Source organism: Saccopteryx bilineata, chromosome 1, assembly GCF_036850765.1.
Source record: "Saccopteryx bilineata isolate mSacBil1 chromosome 1, mSacBil1_pri_phased_curated, whole genome shotgun sequence".
Lineage (NCBI taxonomy): Eukaryota > Metazoa > Chordata > Mammalia > Chiroptera > Emballonuridae > Saccopteryx > Saccopteryx bilineata.
The window spans coordinates 66,015,708-66,028,054 of record NC_089490.1 but is presented as its reverse complement, the minus strand read 5'-3'; the positions used below and the strand labels follow the sequence as shown (position 1 = coordinate 66,028,054).

Genomic DNA, 12,347 nt, shown 5'->3' with positions numbered 1-12,347 from the left:
CAATAGTATGCATTCCGTTATCTGCTGAAAACTGTAGAACCCATAGAAGGTAGACTGGTGAGCATTGTCATTGGACCGGTGATGAGTGGTCAGCTGTCCTCTTCTCTGCTGAGTCATGGTTCAGTCTGCAGCCTTACAATCATCATGTCCTGATCTAACATGAATGAAGAACATGGGAGAATCCACGTTTCATGTGAGAAAGGGACTCCTTTGGTGGTGGTGGAATCATGGTGTGGGCTGGCATTAGCATTGGTGGTCATAGTGACCTCCACATCATTAGAAATGGATTGTTGACTGCTGTCAGATATTGAGATGAGGTCCTGCACCCTATAGTGGTACCCTATGCTGGAGCAGTTGGAAATAACTTTCTTTTCATGGAGATACTGTAAGGCCCCACCTTGCACATCTCATCAACAATATGCTTCAGGAGGCAGGAGTCGAACATATGACTGGCCTTCACGTTCTCCAGACCTGAATCCCATGGAACCTGCTTGGAATGTACTGAGAAGATATCTGGCAAATCGTCCGATGCCTCCCACAACACTTCTTGAGCTAGAAGTTGCCCTGGAGCAAGAGTGGCAGAGGATCCCACAAGAACAACTGGACAATCTGATCCTGTTCATGCCTCATCACTGCCAGTGTGTTTTGGCAGTCTTGGGTGACCACAGTCATTATGTGGCACTTTTGTCCAATTTGACATGCTTTTGTTCACCCCCACCAATATGACACTTGTTACTCAATCACAATAATTGAGTTTGCCTCTCATTTGCATAATTAAATAACTAACTTTCTTTGACTTGTTTGCATTTCTGATGTTCTTATTTAATAATAAAAAAATCAAATGCTTCTTTTGCTTCATACTCATTTTGAAATATCCCCTAATTTTTGTGAGCAGTGTAGATCCCTTATTAAAAATAAAATACTAATGTTTTTCCAAAGAGAAAGTTGTAATTTTAATATATACCAAAGACTTAAATCAAATGAATATCTGCTAATGGTAGACTTTTTGGCATCTCAGCAAGTGTTTTGTAGAGAATCCCTTATTCTCGTGTCACCTGTGCCTAATTAAAAGGCAGTTAGCCAAAATTTGAATTAGAGGGTTTATAAACTTTGCTGAGTAAGTCAATATTTTAAGTTTTTTTTTAACCTGGAAGTGATCTATGGTTGCTATGAAAAATAGTTAAGTTTCTTGTTAAACCTGAAGCTTCATTATTTAATGATTAATTTTATTGATAATTTTCCCTTTCAGCTTTCTGTAGCCATCATATTTCCATTTATGTAATCAAGATTTTCTTAAAGCTTTAAATTATAAAGCAATAAAATACTGTGGCTAAGAATATGATATCTATACTTCTGGTAGGTTTTATTCACAGCTTCACCAATTACTAGCTGAGAAATTAGCTCATCTTTTTGTACCTTTTACGTGATCTGCTGGAAAAGGTAACAGCAGTACTCTGCTTACAGGCTGTAAAGCTCTGAGAACTATGACTGCAGATAGTATGTGCTTAATAAATATAAGTATTTATATTCTTTGTGATAGAACACAAAATTTATAAGGAAAGGGATTTATGTTCACTTTTTTTTCTGCTTAATCCTCTTGAATTCAAAAAATACTTGATGAAATTCAACAATAGAATATGATTATATTTTACACATACATACACACAATAAAATCACATTGTCTCCGAATGCATTGGATGGGCTGACTTTTCTTTTAGGTAACACCTTCTACTTCTGACTTGAGTGTGATCATATTATCACTACAAATCTCACAGCTGTCAGTTCATCAACTCTTCAAGTGTCTAAGTTAATGTGGAGTGATATTGGTACACCTGCTAACCACACTAAAAATTTAAAAGTACCCCTTTCTGTGTTGTTAATTGATTTGATCATTACCTGTATGAACAGATGGTGATGTTTTTCTGGACAGCGAATTGCATGTATTTAAATATACTTAAAATTACACAGTGAAATCCAATAGAAATTTAATAACAATGAGTAACACTGAGGATTTTGGTAACGTTATTTTAAGGCTTTACATTCATTTTAAAATTAGTCTCTAAAAGTGTGACATAATTGTCCTGGCTAGATAGCTCAGTTGGTTAAAGTGTTATCCTGATGCACAGAGATTGCCGGTTCGATCTCTGGTCACGGCACATACAGAAATATATTGATGTTCCTGTGTCTCTCCTTTTCTCTCTCTCTAAAATCAATCAATTAAAAATTTTTAAATAAATAAATAATAAATAAAAATGTGACATAAGAACTTGAATAATATCTAATTTTACCTAGGAAAATAATATTTCTCATCATTTCAGGACTCAGTTAAGCTTGTATTGCAGGATAGATAAAGTAAATGGCTTTCAAACCTGACTAAGGATCAGAACTAAGCGAGGTCTTGTTCAAACATGTTGCTGTTTCTGCTCATCGGTTTTCAATTCAGTAGGTCTGAGATTGGGGCCTAAGAATTTGCTTTTCTAGTGAGTTTCCAGGTCATGCTGATATTGCAGGTTCAGGAAAACAGCTTGGAAAATAATTAAACATGCTAAACATGTCTCTTAACAATTAACTAATAAGTCAACTATTACAAAGAATGTTTGAACTCAGATAAGAAAAGTAAAAGCACTCTCCTTTCCAGTAGACAGAACAATCTAAAGGGGGAACCCTATGGACTGAGGCATATGAGTTCTTTGTTATACAGTGTATTCAAGTTGAAGTTTAGGACAGAGGGAAATTCAGAGTGGGGAGAGATTTGGCACTGTGTGGCACTGGGGATTTCTTTTAAGTCTGAGCCTATCATCCTAAGAACGTCTTAAAATTACTTATTTGGGTTACTGTCCCCAAGCAAGAAGCTATCTAAACCATTTATCACTCAGGGAACAATTAGTTGTGAAAGGTGTATTTATTTCCTGTGGCTGCTGTAAGAAAATAACACAGACTCGATGACTCAAACTTATTCTTTCCAAATTCTAGCAGCCAGAAGTCCAAAATCAAGCTGTTGGTGGGACTGCATTCTTTTTGGAAGCAGTAGGAGAGAACCCATTCTTTCCTTCATCCAGTCTCTGGTGGTTGCTAGTCCTCTGGTTTGTGGCTGCATCACTACAATGCCTCTTTGATCACATTGGCTACTTCTTTTTCATCTGTGTCAAAACACCCTCTGCTTCCCCTTCTAAGGATACTTGTGATAGCAGTTAGGACCCACACAGATAATCCAGGATAATCCTCCCTTCTTAAAATTCTTAATTTAATCACATCTGCAAAGATATCTTTTCCAAATAAGATACCGTTACAGGTATTAAAGTCCAAGTATTAAAATCTAATATCTTAGGGTGTCATTATTTAGTCCACTACAAATGATAAATCTCACCCTTTATTTCTTATAGTCTTATGATGTAAATTTACTATGTAAAATATATTTACTCTGTAAGAAGTTTTTCCCCCCTACTTCTGAATATTTTTGCTATAATGCAGATAAGGGAAGAAAGCACAATTTTTATTCATCGTTATTACTACATGTTCATAGTCTTCATTGCAAAAGAGAGAGATTAAAAGTTTTATCAAAATAAAATTTTGCCTGACCAGGTGGTGGCACAGTGGATAGAGCGTCGGATTGGGATGCAGAGGACTCAGGTTTGAGACCCCGATGTCGCTAGCTTGAGTGCAGGCTCATCTGGTTTGAGCAAAAGCTCACCAGCTTCAGCCCAAGGTCTCTGGCTCGAGCAAGGGGTTACTCAGTCTGCTGAAGACCCGCAGTCAAGGCACATGTGAGAAAGCAATCAGTGAACAACTAAGGTGTTGCAATGTGCAACGAAAAACTAATGATTGATGCTTCTCATCTCTCCGTTCCTGTCTGTCTGTCCCTGTCTATCCCTCTCTCTGACTCTTTATCTGTCTCTTAAAAAAAACAAAACAACAACAAATAAATAAAATTTTGTATGGCATATTGATAATATACATTTTTCTAACAGGAACTAAAAGTACCCAGAGCACCTAAAGAGAATGTTTTACTACATTCCGCTCCTCTCTCAGATAGGCAGTTCATCTCAATAAAACTAACCTATTTTACACTGAAGAACAGACTTAGTCAACTATTTTCATGGGAAAGTGGGCAAGTGGAGATTTTACAAGGTTGTTGAACTAGTTTTGAGAACTATATAAAATAAAATTTAAAATAATATTAGAAAACTGAAGTACCAATATTTATATTTAGTAGATCAAATTAAGCTGATCAAAACCACTAAAATTAAAAAATGTTACTGGCTACCATGTTTAGGGATTCAATATACAGTTTTTGAATTGTATTTCTCTGGAGATTCTGTGAAAATTAAAAAAAATAAATTTTACAAATAATTTCTATCAAGATTACCAAAAAAATTAGATAATTGATCTCAATTTTTATTTTTCAACAAATGTTTTGAAACTGTGCAGAGCTATATATCACTGTCTCTTGATTTTTATCCTGTTTCTTATTAGCAATTAAACACCAAACCCTTAATTAAACCAAATTATTATCTTTTAAAATCATTGGACTTAATTTTTTAAACACCTTATTTTAAATGTACTTCACATGCCATTATGATTCAGTTCTTTGAAGTGTATCACTCAACGGATTATTGTAGTATATTTACAGAGTTGTGCAATTACAACCACTATATAATTTTAGAACATTTTCATCACCCCAAAAAGAAACTACATACCCACTGGCATCATTCTTCTTCCCACCTCCACCCACCCTGGGAAACTATTAATCTACCTCTTGTTACTCTGAAAATTTCATATAAAAAGAAACAAACACAAAAGTGGTCCCTTGTGACTGATTTCTTTCAAAAGAGTGCAATATTTTCAAGTTGCATCATGTATTTACTTCAAAAGAAGATATGCACCCCCACATTCATTGCAGCTTTGTTAACAATAGCAAAGATCTGGAAACAGATCAAGTGTCCATCAGTGGACAAGAGGATAAAAAAAGCTATGATACACCTACACAACGGAATAGTAGGTGGCCATAAAATGAAGGAAATCTTACCTTTTGTGACAGCCTGAATGGACCTGGTGATTATTATGCTAAGTGAAATAAGCCAGGCAGAGAAAGACAAATACCATATGATCTCACTTATATGTGGAATCTAATAAACACAATAAAATGAAGAACAAAGCAGAAACAGAGGCAGAGTCTCAGGGAACAGATGGACAGCTGTTAGAGAGAAAGAAGAAGTGGGGACAGGATAAAAAAGGTGAAGGGATTAGCCAAAATCTTATATGCATAACACATATATACAGACAACAGGGTAGCAATAGCCAGATGTAAAGGATAGTGGAAGTAGTAGGAGAGGAGCAAAGGGGGAGAAAGTGATGGAAAGAGACTTTGCATGGAGTATATAAGGGCACAATGCAGTGTATAGAGGGTGTTATATCATGTGAGATGCTTGAAACCATGTCAGCAAAATATATTTTAAAAAATGGACAGATACTTCATGATTTATAATAACCAAATAATATTCCATGGTATGCATCTATCACACATTGTTTATCCATTAATTACTTGAACATTTTGGTTATGTCCACTTTTTGGCTATATGAATAATGCTGACACAAACTTTGGCAGAAAATTTTCAATATTAACAAAGAAAATAGTCTAGAAAATTGTGCTTTGTGCCCCTAACCAGATAGAAAGTGATGGGAGACTATATGACTTTGGGTGATGGGTATGCAACATAATCAAATGTCAAAATAACCTGGAGATGTTTTCTTTGAACCTATATACCCTGATTGATTAATGTCAACCCATTAAAAATAAAGAAAAAAAACAGAAGCCTGACCTGTGGTGGCGCAGTGGATAGAGCATCGACCTGGAAATGCTGAGGTCGCCGGTTCGAATCCTTGGGCTTGCCTGGTCAAGGCACATATGGGAGTTGATGCTTCCAGCTCCTCCCCCCTTCTCTCTCTCTGTCTCTCTCTCCTCTCTGTCTCTCTCTCTCCTCTCTAAAAATGAATAAATAAAATAAAATAAATTTAAAAAAAATTATGCTAAGAGGAGCTGAGTATTTTTAAGAACTTTAGGAATAAACAAACACACAAAAAGTAAAACCATCACAGTTACCATAATACACACAAGTGGTATAATATACAAATCCTTGATTCTAAATAATTCTAAAGTCTTAGGTTTCTCTGCCTTGCATGTCTTATGTCTGAAATCTTTGGAATGTTATATAACATGGAAAAATAATCTTCAGGCTGAGCCTAAAGCAATATTGTATCTCAAAAAACTGTAAGAGTAACAACAAAAAATCTCAGATATTCTATTAGATAAGTATGAGATTGAAAATTAAAAATATTCTTTTGAATAAACATTATTATGTTACATTATCTACAAAATAAAAATATAAATAAATATACAGAAAACAAAAACTAAAGTCTTAGATTCTTAACACTGGAATATAATATGCATTAATCATTTTATCTCCTCTATGTGCTGATATATCCATTCAATAGAATACATATTCTCCTCTATACTTTGAAATAGAAAAAGCTCCACCAAGAACACAATAAAACCGAATTTAAACTGTGACAACAAAAAAAGGGGGGGGAGGATGAAGATTAACAGTAGAAACAATGGAATGCAGAAGCACTCATAAGATAGTGTACTACAATGAACATGGTAGTACCCTTTCCATTACTTAATGTCAACCATTCCTGATAAAAACCACCACAGAAGCACATGACATAAAAAAGGTAGTAACAGAGGAAAGAAGTATGGATTACAATCAAACAAAAACAAATGATAGAAAAACAAAAGAGAAGAATCAAACAAGACACAAAACTAACAGAAAGCAATTTATAAAATGGCAATAGAGAACCCTCAAGTGTCAATAATTACACTAAATGTAAATGGATTAAACTCACCAAAAAAAGACACAGAGTAGCAGAATGGATTAAAAAAAATCCAACTGTATGCTGCCTACAAGAAACACAACTAAGCAACAAGGATAAAAACAAATTCAAAGTGAAAGTCTGGAAAACAATACTCTAAGCAAATAACATTAAACAAAAAAGCAGGTGTAACAATACTCATATCTAATAATGCTGACTACAAGACAGCAAAAGTACTCAGAGGCATAAATGGTCATTTCATAATGATTAAGGGGACACTGAATCAAGAAGACATAACAATTCTTAATATATGCACCAAACCAAGGAGCACCAAAATATATAAGACAGCTACTGATTGACCTAAAAACAAAAACTGACAAAAATACAATCATATTCGGAGACCTCAATACATTGCTGACAGCTCTAGATCATTCATCCAAAAAAAAAATCAATAAAGATATATTGGCCTTAAATGAAACACTAGAGCAATTGGATATGGTAGACATCTACAGGACACTTCATCCCAAAGCAACAGAGTATAGATTTTTCTCAAGTATACATGAAACATACTCAAGAATTGACCATATGGACACCCTCTCCTCTGCCACTCAGATGTCCTGGATGAAAACCAGAGTAAGCTGAGCGAGGACCTCATGGAGTTCCGGAGGGACGCATCCATGTTGAATGATGAGTTGTCCCACATCAACGCACGGCTGAACATGGGCATCCTAGGATCCTATGACCCACAGCAGATCTTTAAGTGCAAAGGGACCTTTGTGGGCCACCAGGGCCCCGTCTGCGTCTACTCCATGGGGGACCTACTCTTCAGTGGCTCCTCTGACAAGACCATCAAGGTATGGGACACATGTACCACCTACAAGTGCCAGAAGACTCTGGAGGGCCATGATGGCATTGTGCTGGCGCTCTGCATCCAGGGGTGCAAGCTCTACAGTGGCTCAGCAGACTGCACCATCATTGTGTGGGATATCCAGAACCTGCAGAAGGTGAACACGATCCGGGCCCATGACAACCCGGTGTGCACGCTAGTCTCTTCACACAACATGCTTTTTAGTGGCTCCCTGAAGGCCATCAAGGTGTGGGACATTGTGGGCACTGAGCTGAAGCTGAAGAAGGAGCTAACAGGCCTCAACCACTGGGTGCGGGCCCTGGTGGCTGCCCAGAGCTACCTGTACAGTGGCTCCTACCAGACAATCAAGATCTGGGACATACGGACCCTCGACTGCATCCACGTCCTACAGACATCTGGTGGCAGTGTATACTCTATCGCTGTGACGAATCACCACATTGTCTGTGGCACCTATGAGAACCTCATCCACGTATGGGACATTGAGTCCAAGGAGCAGGTGCGAACCCTGACTGGCCACGTTGGTACCGTGTATGCCCTGGTGGGCATCTCTACGCCAGACCAGACCAAAGTCTTCAGTGCTTCCTATGATCGCTCTCTCAGGGTCTGGAGTATGGACAACATGATCTGCACACAGACCCTGCTGCGTCACCAGGGCAGTGTAACTGCACTGGCTGTGTCCCGGGGCCGGCTCTTCTCAGGGGCTGTGGACAGCACTGTGAAGGTTTGGACTTGCTAACAGAATCCTGGCCAGGTCTTGGCTTCTTCTGGGCCCACCTTAAGCCTATGCAAGCCAGGCTTGGCCACATGGGTGGTCTCAGAGTCTCTGTCTACCCCTTTGGAGATAGGCGGACAGGCTCAGCTGACCAGGCAAGTGCCCGCCAAATCCTTCACCCAGCGAGCCTCCTTCTCTGGCTCTGTCATCATTGCTGCCAGGACAGTACACAGCCCTGTGTCTACACTTCAGGTATAATGCTTGCCTGGTCCACCCTCCATCCCCATTCCTGATGGACTACAGGGCCTTTTTACTCACCTTTTCTATTTTTTTTAGACTGTACATAGATTTGATTACTTCCCGATTGAAATAAATGCTGCACAGAAAAAAATTTAAAAAGGAAAAAAAAAAAAAAAAAAAGAATTGACCATATGTTGGGCCACAAAAATAACATCAGCAAATTTAGAAAAATTGAAATTTTACCAAGCATATTTTCTGATCATAAAGCCTTGAAACTAGAATTCAACTGCAAAAAGAGGGAAAAAACTCCCACAAAAATGTGGAAACTAAACAACATACTTTTAAAAAATGAGTGGGTTTAAGAAGAAATAAGAACAGAGATCAAAAGATATATACAGACAATTAAAAATGACAATACAACATATCAGAATTTCTGGGATGCAGCAAAAGCAGTAATAAGAAGGAAGTTCATATCACTTCAGGCGTATATGAACAAACAAGAGAGAGCCCAAGTAAATTGCTTAACATCACACCTTAAGAAACTAGAAAAAGAAGAACAAAGACAACCCAAAGCCAGCCGAAGGAAGGAAATAATAAAAATCAGAGCAGAAATAAATGAAATAGAGAACAGGAAAAGTATAGAAAAAATTAATAAAACAAGGAGCTGGTTCTTTGAAAAGATAAAAAAAATTGACAAACCTTTGGCAAGACTCACCAAGGAAAAAAGAGAAAGGACTCATATAAACAAAATCCAAAATGAAAGAGGAGAAATCAGCACAAGACATCATAGATATATTGTACAAGGAATTATTATAGAATACTATGAAAAACTATATGCCACCAAATTTAACAATCTAGAAAAAATGGATAAATTCCTAGAACAATACAACCTTCCTAGACTGAGTCATGAAGAAGTAGAAAGTCTAAACAGACCAATTAGCAGGAAGGAAATAGAAAAAACTATTAAAAACCTCCCCCAAAATAAAAGTCCAGACCCAGACAGTTATACTAGTGAATTCTATCAAACTTTCAAAGAAGATTTGGTTCCTATTCTACTCAAAGTCTTTCAAAAAATTGAAGAAGCAGTACTTCCAAACACATTTTATAAGGCCAACATAACCATCATACTGAAACCTGGCAAGGATGGCACAAAAAAAGAAAACTTCAGAACAATATCTCTAATGAATACAGATGCTAAAATACTAAACAAAATACTAGCAAATTGAATACAGCAACATATTAAAAAAAATAATACATCACGATCAAGTGGGATTCATCCCAGAATTTCAAGGATGGTTCAACATACATAAAACGGTTAACGTAATACCCCATATCAACAAAACAAAGAACAAAAACCACATGATTTATCAATAGATGCAGAAAAGGCATTCGATAAAATACAACACAATTTTATGTTTAAGACACTCAACAAAATGGGTATAGAAGAAAAATATCTCAACATGATAAAGACCATATATGATAAACCATCAGCTAATATTATATTAAATGGCATAAAACTGAGGACTTTCCCACTTAAATCAGGAACTAGACAGGGTTGTCCACTCTCTCCACTCTTATTTAACATAGTGCTAGAAGTTCTAGCCCAAGCAATCAGACAAGATAAAGAAATAAAAGGCATTCATATTGGAAGAGGTAAAAGTATTACTTTTTTCAGATGATATGATCCTATACATCGAAAACCCCAAAGACTCCACAAAAGATTACTAGAAACAATAAACCAATACAGTAAGGTTGCAGGATACAAAATTAACATACAAAAGTCCATAGCCTTTCTATATGCCAACAACAAAACTTTAGAAAACTAACTCAAAAAAATAATCCCCTTCATGATTGCAACAAAAAAAATAAAATACCTAGAAATAAACTTAACAAAGAATGTAAAGGACCTATATAAGGAAAACTACAAAGCATTGTTAAGGGAAATTGAAAACGATAGAATGAAATAGAAAAATATTCCTTGTTCTTGGATAGGAAGAATAAATATAATTAAAATGACCATATTATCCAGAGCAATATACAAATTTAATGCAATTTCCATCAAAATTCCAATGACATTTTTTAAAGAAATGGAACAAAAAATCATCAGATTTATATGGAACTATAAAATACCCAGAATAGTCAAAGCATTCCTAAGGAAAAAGAATGAAGCTGGGGACATTACAATTCCTGACTTCATTTTATATTATAGAGCCACGACAATCAAAACAGCATGGTATTGGTAGAAAAATAGACAGACCAATGAACAGAATAGAAAGTCCAGAAATTAAACCACATATATATGGTCAAATAATTTTCAATAAAGGGGCCAAGAACACAATGGAGAAAAGAAAGCCCTTCAACAAATGGTGCTGGGAAAACTGGAAGATCACATGCAAAAAAATGAAACGCGACTACAGTTTGTCCCTGTGTACTAAAATTAATTCAAAATGGATCAAAGACCTAAATATAAGACCTGAAACAATAACGTACATAGAAGAAAACATAGGTACTAAACTCATGGACCTTGGTTTTAAAGAGCATTTTATGAATTTGACTCCAAAGGCAAGAGAAGTGAAGGCAAAGATAAATGAATGGGATTACATCAGACTAAGAAGTTTTTGCTCAGGAAGAGAAACTGATAACAAAATAAACAGACAGTGAACTAAATGGGAAATGATATTTTTAAGCAACAGCTCAGATAAGGGCCTAATACCCAAAATATACAAAGAACTCATAAAACTCAACAACAAAAAAACAAACAATCCAGTAATAAAATGGGAAGAGGACAAAAAGAGACACTTTTCCCAGGAAGAAATACAAATGGCCAACAGATATATGAAAAGATGCTCATCTTCATTAGTTATTAGAGAAATGCAAATGAAAACTACAATGAGATACCACCTCACACCTGTTAGATTAGCTATTATCAACAAGACGGGTAATAGCAAATGTTGGAGAGGCTGTGGAGAAAAAGGAACCCTCATACACTGTTGGTGGGAATGTAAAGTAATACAACCATTACAGAAGAAAGTATGGTGTTCCTCAAAAAACTGAAAATAGAACTACCTTATGACCCAGCCATCCCTCTACTGGGTATATACCCCAAAAACTCAGAAACATTGATACGTAAAGACACATGTAGCCCCATGTTCATTGCAGCATTGTTCACAGTGGTCAAGACATGGAAACAACCAAAAAGCCCTTCAATAGATGACTAGATAAAGAAGATGTGGAACATATACACTATGGAATACTACTCAACCATAGGAAATGATGACATCAGATCATTTACAACAAAATGGTGGGATCTTGATAACATTATATGGAGTAAAATAAGTAAATCAGAAAAAACTAAGAACTGCATGATTCTATACATAGGTGGGACATAAAAACGAGACTAAGTCATGGACAAGAGTGTAGTGGTTTTGGGGGGGCGAGAGGAGGGAGAGAGGAAGGGGAGGGGGAGGAGCACAAAGAAAAGCAGATAGAAGGTGATGGAGAACAATCTGACTTTTGGTGATGGGTATGCAATATAATTGAATGACAAGATAAACTGGAGATGTTTTCTTTGAACATGTACCCTGATTTATTGATGTCATTACATTAAAATTAATAAAAATTTATAATAAAAAAAGAAGTAGGGAAAATACCATAAAA

General features: G+C 36.3%; 1 pseudogene; it reads left to right on the top strand.

Moving 5' to 3' along the window:
• Window positions 1-7,487: 7,487 nt before the first annotated feature.
• Window positions 7,488-8,824, top strand: LOC136319899 (E3 ubiquitin-protein ligase TRAF7 pseudogene; annotated as a pseudogene).
• The last annotated feature ends 3,523 nt before the right edge of the window (window positions 8,825-12,347 follow it).